We start from the raw sequence: 19,275 nt of genomic DNA, 5'->3' as shown, positions 1-19,275 counted from the left end.
TTCCACCTGAAGATCCCCTGCACTCCATTAGGAAGACTGTAGCCGAGTAGTTCTACATCATGATAATGATGATTTTTCAACCAGCGATTATGACATTAATGCCAGCTAGACAGAATAAAGCTCTGTCTGTCATGACAATACTGTACTGGACTGAAGGCCACTCCATCACTCTAGATACTGTAGATTTAACAGATACCTGCTGTCTTCAGACGGCTGTAAAGAGTCACCCGAGTAAAGGAAAGGCTTTCAGTACAGTTCTATTGTCATGACAGACAGAGCTTTATTCTGTCTAGCTGGCATTAATGTCATAACCACTGGTTGAAAAATCAGCCTTATCATGATGTCGAACAAATTAACTAAATTACATATTATACCAAATAGACTAGAAATTATTGAAAAGCCTCATAAACCACCAAACAGAATACAGAAAGTTAGTGATTTCAGTTTTTTAGTGAACTGTTGGATTTATGATGTACAAAAGTGCTTACATTGACCTGAAATAACCTGCTTATAAGGGAAGCTGAAAACTGTTGTATTGTTTCATGATTGCTCAATAACTGTCTCTCAATTATTAGCTTCTAAGGGCATAACTCAGGGTGAAGGAATGAAGGACTTGGGGCTGTTCAGTTGTTGTTGCACTGTTTTGTTCCTTGAGGAGGTGATTCGGTGACTGTAGATTTCTATATAGTCACATTGTAATAATCTCCGGCAGCATTTGGAGAGGCTTTGAACTACTCAAGGGCGAGGACAGGGGGGAGGCACACGGGACTGCATGTTCTGTTCTTTTCACAAGGTCACGGGAGGATGGAGTCAGAAGAAGAAACAAAAAAGAAGATATGCAGCAAAAACATCACGTGCCATAAGCTCATGAATATTGATATTGTGTAAACCATAAAAACGCTGGATCAGGGATAGCTCGGGGTTCAGACTTCGCGAACTGACCCATGCATTGTATGTTGTCAGGGACACGTTGATTGGATCCAGAATTCTGTAAACTCTGTTATCTTACTTATGCAACATTAATTGTTCGGAATAAATTGTATTATTATGCTTTAACCCGTCTGTTTGGAAAATCTCTTTGTCACACAAGATTAACCAACACGTAACTGTGCCCTGACCTCTTGGAGGTAGAGGGCCGGTTCCTTCAGAACTCAGGCTGATTAATCCTCATATTAGACTATGATGTCTGAAGGTTGGCAAACATGCTGATCAACCATACTTATCTATCATTGACCATGTTTATTGACTTGACTTTCATCTATAAATGCGTCAAAATTGAAAATTTGACTGAAAAGAAAATCCTTTGGGATTGAGGAGTGGTGACCTCTGACCCCTACGGTGGGTAACGTCACAGAAGGCCCACTCATAAAATGCACTGACTTCACTGATACCGAATCTCCCTCCAAACTAAATTGTAAAGCTGACGGCCCCTCAATATGAACTGATCAATACAATCAAACTTTATTGTCCACCAGGGTGGATTTTTCTCTTCGGCTCACAAAACACAGAAAACAACAGACAGCAGTTAGTAAAAAACAGAGACAGGTTATGTTACACATTAAAAACAGTTCATGTCAGTGTCTGTGGCTCAGATCTGCTCAGTCACTGTGTTGAGTTAAGAGTATTGATGGCATTTGGGATGAAAGACTTTTTAAACACATGTTTAGTTGCCAGAGGGGCTCTATAGCGCCTCCCGACTGGCTGCAGAGAGGATGGGAGCTATCTGCCAGGATGCTCCTCGCTTTCTTCCTCGTCCTTTCTGTAAAAAGTTGAGTCAAGGGCTTTTGGGGTTTACCAACTATTTTGCCTGCCATTGACACAATCCTAGACAGTTTATTCTTCTATCTACAGTGTAGGTGACCGTACCAGGCAGGAAGGTTAAAGGTTAAAATCCTCTCAACAATAGTTTTGTACACTAATTCTAAAATCTGCCGGCTGACACCGAGGCCACTAAGTTTCCTTAGAAGATAAAGTCGCTGTGAGCATCTCTTGAAGATATACTCTGTATTTTCAGAGAAGCTCACCTGGGTGTCCAGGACTGTACCGAGGTATTTAAAGTGTCCCACAGTTTCAACATGTTGGCCATCAAGTGAAACTGGCTCTGTGATCAAATGTTGTTTTGTGCAGCACATGATTAATTCTTTCTTCTCAGCCACATTGATTTCTAGCTGGCTAGTGTGACACCGTGTTTGAAGGGCTGTAGTGTGGGCCAGATAGGCAGCTTCACCTAGTGGGCCTGTTTCCTGTAAAAGGCCAACTAAGGCCATGTCATCCGCATACTTAAACAGTCTAAAATGTTTCTCATTGGTCATAAATTCATTAGTAAAAAGAGAGAATAGCACAGGGGAAAGAACACAGCCTTGTGGGCAGCCTGTCTGACATGTTCTCCCTGACACAGACCCTCTGATCCACACAACTAACCCTGTGTTGATGTTGAGATCAAGGAGCCTTTTCAGGAGAATATATGTCTTCATTGAGTTAAAAGCTGAGCTAAAATCCACAAATAAAGCTCTGGCATAACCTTTAGGATGCATAAGGTGTTTTGTGGACGGTGTTAAGCAGTCAGCACAGCGTCGTCTGGGACTCTGTCGCTCTTATTTAAGCGAACTGGAGCAGATCTAGCTTAGTAGCCACTGTGCTGGTCAGGTGGCTGGCAAGAACTCGTTCCATGGTTTTACACAATATGGAGGTTATTGCGATGGGCCAAAGATCATTTGGCTTACTTGCGCCTGGCTTTTTTAGCACAGGCCTAATTATTGTGAATTTCCATGATTTTGGCACAGTGTAGGTGTCTAGGATATATAATTAATTAGGCTTTTTTAGGTACAGTATGTATTTATTTAGCCTATTTATCTTCTACTGTTACCTCGATCATGTGCTTAAATAATCATACACTTTTATAATATGACCACACTATCTTCTTGGCTTTTATTTTGACATGTTTGCCTTCACTTCCTGGTCACGTGACTGCCGTTCTCCGCTCCTCGATTCAAAAGAGAAAATGACAGAAAGAAACTTGAAGAAACTAAATCGGATCGTTTTTTTAATTTGTTTTTTTCGTTTTTCGTTTGGAAACAAAAAACAAACAGAGCACCACGTGATTCCGTTTTTCGTTTGTGGTTTAAAACGAAAAAACGAAAAACCCACGTGACTTCCGTTCTTCAATTAAAAACGAATAATGAGAAAAGGAATTCGCAAAAATAAAAAAACGGCCCGGTTTGGGTTCGTTTTTCATTTTTTGATTCAGAAACGAAAAACGAGAAAACGTCCGTTTTCTGGTTTTTGGTTTAAAACGAAAAAATAAAAAAAGTTTTTTCCTTTCTGAATTCCAAAGGAAAAACGGATTATCCGATGATACCCAGACCGTTTACCCAATGGCTTCCGTCCACTGGGAAGACCAGGATTTTGCCCCCAGATGCACAGGATAGTTGAATCAACAGTAGAGCAAAGTTGATCAGTGACGAGTGAGGCACCTTCATACTGACGTCCCTCAGAGACCTTAAAAATGCACAAAAACAAACCAATAAGAGAGTACTGCCCGTCTGGTTTACATGTTTTGGTGTTTACAGTCATCTTATAATTTGAAATGCAGTGGCAAAAAATAACATAACACAAAATCATAATAGTACATTAACTCAAGTACTGTACTTGATTACAAGTTTGAGGTACTTATACTTTGATGCTACTTTACGGTATTCTTCTTCTCCACAATAATTCACAGGGAAATATCACAATTTTCACTCCCTACATTAATTGAATTTCCCTCGGGATCAATAAAGTTACTATCTATCTATCTATCTATCTACTTGACAGCAATAGTTATTTTCTACAAATAGAAATTTTGCATAAGAAACATATGATTATAAAATACAGTGTATTGTTAAAGATTAAACAGTGGCTGGAGTCTCATGTCATGTTTCAGATGTCTAAGATTTGTTGAACAGTTCTACCAAAAAGATATTTCCCCTCTAAACTTCTCAGATGGTCTCATTTAGTTAACAGTTTGAGGCTAAAAGACACAACACAAAAACTAATTAAATACAATTTTAAAACATAAGGTGGTTGCAATAACGGTTTGCAAGCATTACCTTCTGTTAATCTTTTCACATATAGTACACCTAACTACCAAGACTTGCACAGACCATGTTTCAACAAAATGCACAAGATAACAGAACTTTTTATTAACATTTACCCAAATCCACAGATACAGGAGAGACAATCCAACTTCCAAGTGTCCGTTAAATGACAGTATTAGTTATTTGATAAGATGGTAGGTTTTGTCCACAGATGGAAAGAACAAAAGAACAAGAGTTAATGTTTAATTTTAATCATTATACATTAACCTGTTGTACCATCTAAGGTCAAGACTGTGTGTTCACTGGTAAATTGCTCATGAATGTTTACCCGAACAGAGCAGTAATATAAACCAGGTTTTCACAGCTGCGGAACGCTATGTCCTTAAATAACACTGAGCCATAAAAACTATACTTCTCAGATACAATCTTGGGTTTTAAACATTAAGTTATAAGTATATATATATATAACTGATAACTATGATGCGAATACTAGCTAACATTGATGTTAGTCAGTGTTTAGCTGGTGGGTTTCACAAGATAGCTAACGTTACAGTCCTTTACAACAATAAATATAAAACCACATGTTGCTCTCAGTGTTGATATCAATATGCTGATTAATTTGGAAGTTAGGAAATGTTAGAAAATTAGTCTTACGGTGTACATGTTTTTGTCGAGGTGAATATCCGTGACTATCACTACAACCGGCGGCAGCATTATGAAGCTAAAGTTACTGCTGAAAGAGCACATCACCAGCATATCTTTAAAGGTACAGTGTGTAGGATTTTGTGGCATCTAGCGGTGTGGTTGCAGATTGCAGCCAACTGAGCAGCCCTCCGCTCACTCCTCCCTTTCCAAGATGCGGTAACATGAGGTGCAGAGTGCAAAAACGTGGTAACGCCGTTCGCCTCGCCCAGAGGCCATCCTTACCATAATAACACTGACACTCTAATCCAATATGGAGGCTTTAAAATGTCTACAAATTCTAATAAAAACAAATCAAACCAATAAATAAAGTGAAATAATAATATGCAATTGAAAAATGTACTTCTTTGTCATGTAGGCATTTACTGTGTCATAATTAAATAAAAACATGTTAAATGACAAATATTTAGCATTTTGTCTTTAATAAATGAAGGCATTGTTTCTAATTAATACATTAATATTTACTGGAAATTCATATTTTGTTCCTTAATGACAAACCAGGCAATAGAATTTTGCAAAAAGCGTTTAATCATCATATTCAGATCATGTTTACATTAATATTCACAACCATGAGTCATATATTAGATAACATACATTCCTAATCTATGGTCTGTTAAGAAAAAACCTTTACAGTTAATAAACTGAAAAAGCACAAAGCCATCATAAATTTGCGTATCTGGAGCGCCTACTGTGAAATTAGATAACCCAGTCATTTTTATTGTGGGCTGCCTACATTGGAAAACATGTGATTCAACAAGCCATTCAGATTTGGCTCCCCTTCCTATCTAACATGCAGTCTCCTTCAAATATATTTCCCAAGGCTTGAGAACTATACCTTTGCAAAGGTACTTTGGTATTTTTCCTAATGCTGTCAACTTTAACAACATCAGAGAATTGTTGGGTTTGGTAAATCTTGAATTCCGCCACAAGAACCAACCTGTTTAAGTTTTCATGTCATTCATGTTTAACTTTTTTCCCAATAAAAATAATTCTCCACAGTAACCTTACAACCGAAATGCAGGTGAATGTTACTAGCAAAACAACTGCCAACAGAGCAGCGATGACATCAACAGAGTTGTAAACAAACCAGGACATTTTGTTGGATTGTGTCTGCAGGTGACGGGCTCCTTTATGTCTGATGACATATTCTATCCAAAACACTGACTTGTCCAGTGGCTTCATGGGCTGATCTCTGTGCAGCCTTGAGAGCCTCTGCATGTTTTCCCTGTAAGAGGAATTGTAAAGAGCTGTCTTCAGGGCATCTGCAAAGATGTGTCTGTCAAGCTCGGCAATATCCACAATCACAGCTCCTCCCTTTGCTCTGATTCTGGAGAGATTGTCAGGCTGATCAAAGAATAAGGGAAGTCCAACTACAGGAACTCCATGGTAAATCGCCTCCTGAACCCCGTTAGTGCCTCCGTGGGCCACAAACACTCTAGTTTTGGGATGTCCTAAGAGGTCGTTCTGTGGCAGCCAGTTGACCATTAATGTGTTGTTGCCCAGGTTGGCTGGCCTTTGTCCAATATACCTCCATACAACCTTCTGAGGCAGCTGGGCAAAGGCTGCAGCAATCTCCTCAGCAACATCTTGAGGAAGCTCCCCGACTAAAGTCCCTAAGGTCATTATAATGACCCCATGGTCTCCAGAGCTCTGGACAAACTCCTCCAGGTCCACAGGGAGCGGCTTTGAGGGCTTGCACTGAAATCCACCCATGTAGATTATATTTGGCATTGTTGGACGTGGATAATCAAAGACAAAATCATTCCTCATAAGCCATATATCTGCATCCAGGAAAAACTTTGAGTAATCCACATCGGGACCAAAATACTTCTTAACTACTGGTTTGTAATGAGTTTCTGAGATGTATGACATTGTGTACATCCCAAAAATATAACTTAGTACATTCTTTATTCTTTGAGGGAAGGTCATCTTATCTGTCAACCCTGTTGTCGTGTAAGGAATGTATGACAGAGGTGAGGGGGCAATAAGGAAATGAGCTTCACCTTGAATGGTCCATCTGACATTAAAAACAAGAGGAACTTGGAGCCGACGTGCCAGCATTGCCCCTACACCGATGCCGGGATCAGTCAAAACCACATCATATTTGGCTTCATGGAAAGACTGCATCAGGTTTTCATCTTCAAACATCTGAATAACAATTTCACTCATTCCTTTGTGGAACAGAGAGAACATGTCCACAAACAGCCGTTTGAGTTGAATACGAGTCCAGATTTTATACCAAAAAGAGGCATGCTTATCCTGAAACCGGATCTCTAGCTGTCGAGACAAAAAGGCTTCAAAGTAGTTTTTCTCAAATCCACCAGAGTTGAGAACAGTGACAGAGGTGTAGAGAGGAGACTTTTCACTGATGTACCAGCTATCGGATGCCCGAACCACAGTGACCTCATGGCCTTTGGCATGCAGTTCCTCTATTAGTACTTTCATGTTTACCCAATGGCTTCCGTCTGCTGGGAAGACCAGGATTTTGCCCCCAGATGCACAGGATAGTTGAATCAACAGTAGAGCAAATGTGATCAGTGACGAGTGAGGCACCTTCATACTGACGTCCCTCAGAGACCTTAAAAATGCACAAAAACAAATTAATAAGAGAGTACTGCCTGTCTGGTTTACATGTTTTTGTGTTTACAGTCATCTTATAACATGAAATGCAGTGGCAAAAAATAACATAATACAAAATCATAATAGTACATTTACTCAAGTACTGTACTTGATTACAAGTTTGAGGTAATTGTACTTTTTCGCTACTTTACTGTATTCTTCTTCTCCACGACATTTCACAGGGAAATATCCAAATTTTCACTCCCTACATTACTTGAATTTCCCTCGGGATCAATAAAGTTACTATCTATCTATCTATCTATCTACTTGACAGCAATAGTTATTTTCTACAAATAGAAATTTTGCATAAGAAACATATGATTATAAAATACAGTGTATTGTTAAAGATTAAACAGTGGCTGGAGTCTCATGTCATGTTTCAGATGTCTAAGATTTGTTGAACAGTTCTACCAAAAAGATATTTCCCCTCTAAACTTCTCAGATGGTCTCATTTAGTTAACAGTTTGAGGCTAAAAGACACAACACAAAAACTAATTAAATACAATTTTAAAACATAAGGTGGTTGCAATAACGGTTTGCAAGCATTACCTTCTGTTAATCTTTTCACATATAGTACACCTAACTACCAAGACTTGCACAGACCATGTTTCAACAAAATGCACAAGATAACAGAACTTTTTATTAACATTTACCCAAATCCACAGATACAGGAGAGACAATCCAACTTCCAAGTGTCCGTTAAATGACAGTATTAGTTATTTGATAAGATGGTAGGTTTTGTCCACAGATGGAAAGAAAGAGCGGTGAATACACCTCCTAGTCTATTCTGCAAAATCATGAGTGGTTAGTATATATATACTGTATAAAAGAACAAGAGTTAATGTTTAATTGTAATCATTATACATTAATCTGTTGTACCATCTAAGGTCAAGACTGTGTGTTCAATGGTTAATTGCTCATGAATGTTTACCCGAACAGAGCAGTAATATAAACCAGGTTTTCACAGCTGCGGAACGCTATGTCCTTAAATAACACTGAGCCATAAAAACTATACTTCTCAGATACAATCTTGGGTTTTAAACATTAAGTTATACGTGTATATATATATATATATATATATATATATATATAAAACTGATAACTATGATGCTAATGCTAGCTAACATTAATGTTAGTCAGTATTTAGCTGGTGGGTTTCACAAGAAATCTAACGTTACAGTCCTTTACAACAATAAATATTAAACCACATGTTGCTCTCAGTGTTGATATCAATATGCTGATTAATTTGGAAGTTAGGAAATGTTAGAAAATTAGTCTTACGGTGTACATGTTTTTGTCGAGGTGAATATCCGTGACTATCACTACAACCGGCGGCAGCATTATGAAGCTAAAGTTACTGCTGAAAGAGCACATCACCAGCATATCTTTAAAGGTACAGTGTGTAGGATTTTGTGGCATCTAGTGGTGTGGTTGCAGATTGCAACCAACTGAGCACCCCTCCGCTCACTCCTCCCTTTCCAAGATGCGGTAACATGAGGTGCAGAGTGCAAAAACGTGGTAACGCCGTTCGCCTCGCCCAGAGGCCATCCTTACCATAATAACACTGACACTCTAATCCAATATGGAGGCTTTAAAATGTCTACAAATTCTAATAAAAACAAATCAAACCAATAAATAAAGTGAAATAATAGTATGCAATTGAAAAATGTACTTCTTTGTCATGTAGGCATTTACTGTGTCATAATTAAATAAAAACATGTTAAATGACAAATATTTAGCATTTTGTCTTTAATAAATGAAGGCATTGTTTCTAATTAATACATTAATATTTACTGGAAATTCATATTTAGTTCCTTAATGACAAACCAGGCAATAGAACTTTGCAAAAAGCATTTAATCATCATATTCAGATCATGTTTACATTAATATTCACAACCATGAGTCATATATTAGATAACATACATTCCTAATCTATGGTCTGTTAAGAAAAAAACCTTTACAGTTAATAAACTGAAAAAGCACAAAGCCATCATAAATATGCGTATCTGGAGTGCCTACTGTGAAATTAGATAACCCAGTCATTTTTATTGTGGGCTGCCTACATTGGAAAACATGTGATTCAACAAGCCATTCAGATTTGGCTCCCCTTCCTATCTAACATGCAGTCTCCTTCAAATATATTTCCCAAGGCTTGAGAACTATACCTTTGCAAAGGTACTTTGGTATTTTTCCTAATGCTGTCAACTTTAACAACATCAGAGAATTGTTGGGTTTGGTAAATCTTGAATTCCGCCACAAGAACCAATCTGTTTAAGTTTTCATGTCATTCATGTTTAACTTTTTTCCCAAGAAAAATAAATCTCCACAGTAACCTTACAATTGAAATGCAGATGAACGTAACTAGCAGAACAACTGCCAACAAAGCAGCGATGACATCAACAGAGTTGTAAACAAACCAGGACATTTTGTTGGACTGTGTCTGCAGGTGACGGGCTCCTTTATGTCTGATGACATATTCTATCCAAAACACTGCCTGGTCCAGTGGCTTCATGGGCTGATCTCTGTGCAGCCTTGAGAGCCTCTGCATGTTTTCCCTGTAAGAGGAATTGTAAAGAGCTGTCTTCAGGGCATCTGCAAAGATGTGTCTGTCAAGCTCGGCAATATCCACAATCACAGCTCCTCCCTTTGCTCTGATTCTGGAGAGATTGTCAGGCTGATCATAGTATAAGGGAAGTCCAACTACAGGAACTCCATGGTAAATCGCCTCCTGAACCCCGTTAGTGCCTCCGTGGGCCACAAACACTCTAGTTTTGGGATGTCCTAAGAGGTCGTTCTGTGGCAGCCAGTTGACCATTAATGTGTTGTTGCCCAGGTTGGCTGGTCTTTGTCCAATATACCTCCATACAACCTTCTGAGGCAGCTGGGCAAAGGCTGCAGCAATCTCCTCAGCAACGTCTTGAGGAAGCTCCCCGACTAAAGTTCCTAAGGACATTATAATGACCCCGTGGTCTCCAGAGCTCTGGACAAACTCCTCCAGGTCCACAGGGAGTGGCTTTGAGGGCTTGCACTGAAATCCAGCCATGTAGATTATATTTGGCATTGTTGGACGTGGATAATCAAAGACAAAATCATTCCTCATAAGCCATATATCTGCATCCAGGAAAAACGTTGAGTAATCCACATCGGGACCAAAATACTTCTGAACTACTGGTTTGTAATGAGTTTCTGAGATGTATGACATTGTGTACATCCCAAAAATATAACTCAGTACATTCTTTATTCTTTGAGAGAAGTTCATCTTATCTGTCAACCCTGTTGCCGTGTAAGGAATGTATGACAGAGGTGAGGGGGCAAGAAGGAAATGAGCTTCACCTTGAATGGTCCATCTGACATTAAAAACAAGAGGAACTTGGAGCCGACGTGCCAGCATTGCCCCTACACCTACCCAGGGATCAGTCAAAACCGCATCATATTTGGCTTCATGAAAAGACTGCATCAGATTTTCATCTTCAAACATCTGGATGACGATTTTACTCATTTTCTTATGAAGCTGAGAGCACAGGTCCAAAAGCAGCCGCTCGATCTGAATACGATTCCCAATTTTAGACCAAAGAGATGCATGCTTACCCTGAAGCTGGATCTCCATCAGTCGAGACAAAAATACTTTGTTTTTCTCAAATCCACCAGGGCTGTGAAGAGTGACAGAGGTGTAGAGAGGAGACTTTTCACTGATGTACCAGCTAGTGGATGCCCGAACCACAGTGATCTCATGGCCTTTGGCATGCAGTTCCTCAATGAGTACTTTCATGTTTACGGTCTGGGTATCATCGGATATTCCGTTTTTCCTTTGGAATTCAGAAAGGAAAAAACGTTTTTTTATTTTTTCGTTTTAAACCAAAAACGAAAAAACGGCCGTTTTCTCGTTTTTCGTTTCTGAATCAAAAAATGAAAAACGAACCCAAACCGGGCCGTTTTTTTGTTTTTGCGAATTCCTTTTCTCATTATTCGTTTTGAATTGAAAAACGGAATCACGTGGTGCTCTGTTTGTTTTTTGTTTCCAAACGAAAAACGAAAAAAACAAATTAAAAAAACGATCCGATTTAGTTTCTTCAAGTTTCTTTCTGTCATTTTCTCTTTTGAATCGAAGAGCTGAGAACGGCAGTCACGTGACCAGGAAGTTAAGGCAAACATGTCAAAATAAAAGCCAAGAAGATAGTGTGGTCATTCTATAAAAGTGTAACATTATTTAAGCACAGGATCGAGGTAACAGTAGAAGATAGATAGGCTAAATAAATACACAAATAAATACATACATAGATATTTTTTCATTAACACATGAATGTCTTTTATCCAAAAAGTGTGTGATAAATTACAGGGAGGGTCTCTACAGATGTTATACAGAACTCTCACATAATTGACAATTTTCTCTCTCACACTCTTACTATGGGCTGTTTCTTTATGTCGGCAGGTGAGAAGCACTATGTGGCTACTCCTTTCAACACACCTGACACTTCCACCTGATCCCTTCACTCCATTAGGAAGGCTTTAGCCGAGTAGTTCTACATCATGATAATGCTAATTTTTCAACAAGCAATTATGACATTAATGCCAGCTAGTGTTGGATTTATTATGTACAAAAGTGCTTACAATGACCTGAAATAACCTGATTGTTGGATTTGTTGTGCATGAAGTGTTTGCGAGGACAGGGAGGAGGCACGTTCTGTTCTTTTTGCAAGGTCAAAGAGAGAAAGGAGTCAGAAGGAGAAACAAAGAAGAAGATATGCAGCAAAAACATCACGTGCCATAATCTCATGAATATTACTATTGTGTAAACCATGAATAGGCTGGATCAGGGATAGCTCGGGGTTCAGACTTCGCGAACTGACCCATGCACTGTATGTTGTCAGGGACACGTTGATTGGATCCAGATATCTGTAAACTCTTTTATTTTACTTATGCAACATTGATTGTTCGGAATAAATTGAATCATTATGCTTTAACTCATCTGTTTGGAAATTCTCTTTGTCACACAAGATTAACCAACACGTAACTGGGCCTTGACCTCTTGGAGGTAGAAGGTTAGTTCCTTCACTAGACAGAATAAAGCTCTGTCTGTCATGACAATAGTACTGTACTGAAGGCCACTTCATCACTCCAGATACTGTAGATTTAACAGATACCTGCTGTCTTCAGACGGCTGTAAAGAGTCACCCGAGTAAAGGAAAGGCTTTCAGTACAGTTCTATTGTCATGACAGACAGAGCTTTATTCTGTCTAGCTGGCATTAATGTCATAACCACTGGTTGAAAAATCAGCCTTATCATGATGTCGAACAAATTAACTAAATTACATACACTACCAAATAGACTAGAAATGATTGAAAAGCATCATAAACCACCAAACAGAATACAGAAAGTTAGTGATTTCAGTTTTTTAGTGAACTCAGGCTGATTAATCCTCATATTAGACTACGATGTCTGAAGGTTGGCAAACATGCTGATCAACCATACTTCTCTATCATTGATCATGTTTATTGACTTGACTTTTCATCTATTAATGCGTCAAAATTCAAAATTTGACTGAAAAGAAAATCCTTGGGGATTGAGGAGTGGTGACCTCTGACCCCTGTGGTAGGTAACGTCACAGAAGGCCTACTCATAAAATGCACTGACTTCACTGATACCGAATCTCCCTCCAAACTAAATTGTAAAGCTGACGGCCCCTCAATATGATCTGATCAATACAATACAATACAACCTTATTGTCCACCAGGCTGGAAATTTGTCTTCAGCTCACAAAACACAGAAAACAACAGACATTAAAAACCAGACAGCAGTTAGTAAAAAACAGAGACAGGTTATGTTACACATTAAAAACAGTTCATGTCAGTGTCTGTGGCTCAGATCTGCTCAGTCACTGTGTTGAGTTAAGAGTATTGATGGCATTTGGGATGAAAGACTTTTTAAACACATGTTTAGTTGCCAGAGGGGCTCTATAGCGCCTCCCGACTGGCTGCAGAGAGGATGGGAGCTATCTGCCAGGATGCTCCTCGCTTTCTTCCTCGTCCTTTCTGTAAAAAGTTGAGTCAAGGGCTTTTGGGGTTTACCACCTATTTTGCCTGCCATTGACACAATCCTAGACAGTTTATTCTTCTATCTACAGTGTAGGTGACCGTACCAGGCAGGAAGGTTAAAGGTTAAAATCCTCTCAACAATAGTTTTGTACACTAATTCTAAAATCTGCCGGCTGACACCGAGGCCACTAAGTTTCCTTAGAAGATAAAGTCGCTGTGAGCATCTCTTGAAGATATACTCTGTATTTTCAGAGAAGCTCACCTGGGTGTCCAGGACTGTACCGAGGTATTTAAAGTGTTCCACAGTTTCAACATGTTGGCCATCAAGTGAAACTGGCTCTGTGATCAGATGTTGTTTTGTGCAGCATGTTGGATTTATTATTTACAAAAGTGCTTACAATAACCTGACTGTTGGATTTGTTATGAATAGAGTGATTGTGAGGAAAGGGAGGAGGCAGGTGCTGTTTTTCTTTTGCAAGGTCAAGAAGAGGAAGGAGTCAGAAGGAGATAACGAAGAAGACATGCAGCAGAAACATCACGTGCCATAAGCTCATGAATATTAATATTGTGTAAACCATGAATAGGCTGGATCAGGGATAGCTCGGGGTTCAGACTTCGCGAACTGACCCATGCACTGTATGTTGTCAGGGACACGTTGATTGGATCCAGATATCTGTATACTCTTTTATTTTTACTTATGCAACATTGATTGTTCGGAATAAATTGTATTATTATGCTTTAACCCGTCTGTTTGGAAAATCTCTTTGTCATACAAGATTAACCAACACGTAACTGGGCCTTGACCTCTTGGAGGTAGAAGGCCAGTTCCTTCAATTGGTGACCCCGACGTGATCTTCGGCATTGAGAAGCGTGTCCAAAGGACGGACAGACCGGCGAGAGAGAGAAAGGGATCCCTGAAATCTTAAAGGTAAGCAGAACCTGTTGTATCGAACTCTGCAAATTGGCTTACTCTAAATTATCTCTCTTGTTGTGCTGAATCTCCTTTGTAGTGATAAATGTTGCAGAAGTAAAGACTTTCTGTTGAAAACTGAAAGGAGGAAAGCTGCCCTTTTAGTAAAATTGAAAGGAGGAAAGCTGCCCTTTTAGTAAAACTGAAAGGAGGAAAGCTGCCCTTTTAGTAGCGTGTAAAACTAAAAGGAGGAAAGCTGCCCTTTTAGTAAAAACTGGAAGGAGGAAAGCTGCCCTTTTAGTAGCGTGAAAACTGAAAGGAGGAAAGCTGCCCTTTTAGTAAAAACTGGAAGGAGGAAAGCTGCCCTTTTAGTAACGAAAACTGGAAGGAGGAAAGCTGCCCTTTTAGAGTTTAGTGTTGAAAACTAAAAGGAGGAAAGTTGCCCTTTTAGTAACGTCTGGGACGTTAGAGTTTAGTGTTGAAAACTAAAAGGAGGAAAGTTGCCCTTTTAGTAACGTCTGAGTGTTGAAAACTAAAAGAAGGAAAGTTGCCCTTTTAGTAACGTCTGGGACGTTAGAGTTTAGTGTTGAAAACTAAAAGGAGGAAAGTTGCCCTTTTAGTAACGTCTGGGACGTTAGAGTTTAGTAAAAATAGCGCTTGGAGCGCCTGTATGAGTGTACATTAATAACTAGTATTCAGAGGAAAATTAAAACTTACTGTTGATACTTGGCCAACATCGCTGGAACATCAAAGTGTCCAGTAGAAACTTATGTTGGTAGGATCACAGCGAGGGGCATAGCGACCCATTTACTCTGAATCTAGTTACTGTCATAAACTGAATAAACCTGTGTGAAATAGTACTGGACAGAATGGACGGAGAATTTGACAAAGACTGTGAGGAACGGGGTGGCTGTGGGCCTCCCCGTTTATCATTTGGACAGCAATGGGTTAAAGTCAGGACCAATGTAATCTGTACATTTGATCCCAAGACTAGAAATAAAGAGACTCAAGACCTAGATGAGTGGTATAACATGACAGTGAAGGAAGGGCATTTTCCAGCCACGGGAAGTGAAGCCAAATTCATGCCAGTGATGAGAGCATTAATACAGGTGGTTCATAGAAAGCTGCTGCAAGCAGGACAAGACAAAGAAAAGGGACATATGTTTGTAAGGAGGAAATTGAGGAAGAAAGAAGACGAGTTGGCAAGTAAATTGGTAAAATATAATGTGATACAGATGGCTGCACTATCAGCCTTAGGCAGCCAGACGAAAGCCATCCACGCAGAAACCGCTGAAGCAAAACCACTAGTGAAACCCTCACCCAGTCCTAGCGCACCCCCACCACCAAACCCACATACTAGCCAGCCGCCACATTACATGTCCCTCCATCAGCAGTACCCACCTGGCCCACATCCCAACCCCCCTCCTTATCCTCCTCCTACCCCTAGTCCGGTACCAACCCCACAGGACAGTGATTATACAAACGAAGTTATGGCACCATTGTTTCAAGTGTTAGGTGGTACTTTGGAACTAGAAGAGGAAATAGAAAAAGAACAAGGAGCAGGTTCAGCCTCAGAGGCGGGTAGTATGTCTGATGTAGCCAGAGAAATAGACAGGCTAAGGGAAGAACTGAGAGATCAGGCTGAACAGTACAGGTTAGGACAAGCCATGTTACCACCAGACGTGCGTAATGGAGACGTAAGAAGGAGAGCTCAATCTACCCCTAAACCCCACACAGAGAGTCCAGACATAAGTGATTGGATGCAGAGAACTGAGAGAGACACAGAGAGATCCCGTGCAGAGTATCAGGATGTTCACACTAGTGGAGAGGTAGATGAGGACGCTGATGACGAGGCTGGTAGAGCAGTAGAGGAGGGTGATGATGATGAAGACGAAAACATTCCTATCACTATAGAGGGAACCATGAGAACGCACTCCAAAAGAGGGATACATAGGAGACGGGAGGGTGGGGACGAAGAGGCGAGACCATATACACCCCCAAAACTAGGTCACATAAAGTTTATGGAAAGTACGAAGACAAAGGTGACAAACAGAGGAGTCAGTGTGTTGGCATGTTTCCCATTGTGGCCAAAAGCAACGGTAGAGACGAATATCAGCCGTTCACCTTAGGTGACATTCAAGCACTGAGTGAGCTCCTCCCAGGAATTCAAGAGGGAGGCGGAGTGTGGCTCACGAGCCTGTATAACAAGACCCGAGGGAAGACTTTAGCTATGGGCGATCTCAGGGCTATTTTGGGTTTCTCGGTTTCGGACTGGGCACTGAAAGAATTAGAAGCAGCGGCCGGAACAGCCCAGGTGTTAGATAGGAGCCCCCTTAACCCCTACGCTACCTCCTTCGGTAATGCTATTAGACAAAAGTATCCCATACCAGCGGGCAAGCTCCACAGCCTGGTGTTTAAGATTAAGAACGGGGAGAGTGGACGCACGTTCATAGAAAGAGCAAAGACAGAGTGGGCGGGGGCTACGGGGGTGAACCCAGATAAAGAATCACAGCAGCCTCTGTTCAGAATAGCTCTGTTAAAACATGCTTCGGAAGGAGTTAAGAGAAAGATGCAAGAGAATCCAGATATGGCAGGGGCAAAATCATCAAGATGGGAAACACATTTCTGCCATCATCAGGATGCAGAAACCATGGAGGAGGAAGAGGAAAATGAGTCATTAAAAGAGATGGTAGCTCAGTTGACAAAGGGAGGGAAAGAGAAAGATACCCAGATGGCTCAAATTTTAACACCAGCTCCAGCCCCGCCACAGAACCCTTATCCACTGCAGGGCCCGCCACAGGCTATATATCAACCCCAGTATCATGTTCCTTCCCAAGCTGCCCCATATCAGCAGCCCCCTTATCATGAAGGCCGGAATAGAGGCAGAGGGAGAGGAGGAGGAGGCAGGGGGAGGGAGTATGCCCAACCAAGAGGAGGCAGTTGTAACATCTGCGGAAACCCGGATCACTGGGCACGTGACTGTCCTCAGAAACAACAACAGCAGATGAGAGGGCCTCCACAGCAGTCATATCAGCCAGCAATACAGACTCCACCAAACCAACAGCTAGCTCCAATGCAGGCATACAGCGGGTACTCTGCGCAGGGACCTCCACCTGGTCCATATACACCAGGAATGTTCCCATAGGGGGTGCCCGACGGAGATGGAGGGGCAGGGGCTGGCAGAGCCCTGTCTCCAGTTGACAGTGAACGGAAAACGAAGATGGTTCATGGTGGATACGGGAGCACGTTACTCCACCTTAGCTGAACCTATGTGTTCCCTTTCCTCTCACTATGTTTCCGTTTTGGGATTTTCCGGCACTGAACAAAGACTGCCTTTTACTGTTCCCCTTCCTGTCCGGCTTGGGAGACAGGTGATGGAGCACCCCTTTTTGTATGCACCTGATTGTCCACGTGATCTCCTGGGAAGAGATGTTTTGGCAGCACTGGGGGCTTCTGTACATTGTTCACCAGAAGCTGTGATAGTGAGTTTCCCCAGAGGAGAAGAAATGGTGTGCTCCTCCCCCTCCAGTGCTGATCGCATGTGCATGTTGAGTCCTGATACCTCACCTGATGCCCCACCACCCTGTGCAGACATATATTGGGCCCTGCTAGCCGACAGAAACCCTCTGATTGACTTTTACAACATGTGGCAACCATGGATTAGGGCTCTACACCCTTACCTCCCTGTTCCCGATCCTCCCCACTGCACTCTGAATTATGACAGAAATAATGATCTTACGTATCAAGATGAGTTCCAACAAAATCTGTTAGATACAACCTGGGGGGAAAAGATTCCTCCTAGTAATTGTGGACGCATTTTCACGTTGGGTGGAGGCCTACCCTACGGGAAAAGAGGACGCAAAATCAGTCATTAAATGTCTGGTGAATGAGTACATTCCGAAACATGGGTTTCCTAAATTGATCAGGTCAGATAATGGTTCACATTTCAAAAATAAAGACCTGCAATCTGTTGAAAAGGCTCTGGGACTACAACACAAATTTGGCACTGTGTATCATCCACAATAACAGGACTCACACCATTTGAGCTTACGTGTGGCCGACCTTTCCCAGGGCCGTCCCAAAACCCCTCTCCCCTTCCTGACCTCGGTTACAGACCATACTATTTGAAGGTTAATGCTCTTGTGTCAGCTCTCTCCTATACAGGTGACAAACCTGTCACCCCTGTCACAGAGGACGTTCCAGGACCTGACCCCGGACCCCCGGAACACCTTTGGTTGAAGGTGTTAAAGAGGAAGTGGTCGGAGCCACGTTGGACAGGCCCACACAAGGTTCTGGCCAGAACTGCAACAGCTGTGCAGCTTGAAGGAAAAGGACTCAACTGGTGGCACCTAACACAGTGCTCCAGCAGCAGGACAGGACCTGAAGCAGAGGAGGCAGCCCCACAAGGAGCCCAGGCTACGTGAAAAGAGGGTCACGTATAATTTTTTATTTTTCATATACTGTATAAACTGTGACTGTGATGAGATACACATAAGGGAAAGAAGGTTACAAGGTCTTGCCTGTATTTACAGTTAAATCAGGCTAACATGGTTGTTTAGGTGGACTCATCTAGGTGGTTTTTGAAAAACATTATATATCACATTGTATTAAAACTTGTTGCTTAGAATAAATGCTAAAATAGATAAAAAAAGAAACCAGGGGGTGGGGAGAATCCACCAGAGAGAAGTTTCACTTCCTTTCCCAAACCAGTATAAAATAGGACCACCCAGATAAAAGTTTTTCAGTTGCGCGCAGGAAAACAAACTAGAAGCATCATGCAGTGCGGCAACCTGCTAGTGGCGTTTGCTGTAGCATTTGTGTTTACCTCTCTTGTCCTCGTTCTTCTGTACAAACTTTCTTAATGTGATTTGTCATGTATTTTAAATGTTTTCAGCTATAATGTTTTAATATTATATATATCATATATGTTTAATG

At 41.0% G+C, this 19,275-nt stretch overlaps 1 long non-coding RNA gene and 2 pseudogenes across 1 annotated transcript; all 3 read right to left on the bottom strand.

The window, feature by feature from the left end:
- Positions 1–5,456: 5,456 nt before the first annotated feature.
- Positions 5,457–8,726, bottom strand: LOC141766039 (UDP-glucuronosyltransferase 2C1 pseudogene; annotated as a pseudogene).
- Positions 8,727–9,259: 533 nt separating this feature from the next.
- LOC141766040 (UDP-glucuronosyltransferase 2C1 pseudogene) lies at positions 9,260–11,166 on the bottom strand (annotated as a pseudogene).
- A 2,987-nt stretch (positions 11,167–14,153) lies between these two features.
- LOC141766046 (uncharacterized) lies at positions 14,154–14,746 on the bottom strand. Its single transcript, XR_012593565.1, has 2 exons — positions 14,654–14,746; positions 14,154–14,614 (listed from the first exon to the last, which is right to left on the bottom strand). It is a non-coding gene; the product is annotated as an uncharacterized LOC141766046 (long non-coding RNA).
- Between the last annotated feature and the right edge of the window lie 4,529 nt (positions 14,747–19,275).

This window comes from Sebastes fasciatus, chromosome 4 (genome assembly GCF_043250625.1).
Source record: "Sebastes fasciatus isolate fSebFas1 chromosome 4, fSebFas1.pri, whole genome shotgun sequence".
Taxonomy (NCBI): domain Eukaryota; kingdom Metazoa; phylum Chordata; class Actinopteri; order Perciformes; family Sebastidae; genus Sebastes; species Sebastes fasciatus.
This window is presented reverse-complemented; position numbering and strand designations above follow the sequence as displayed.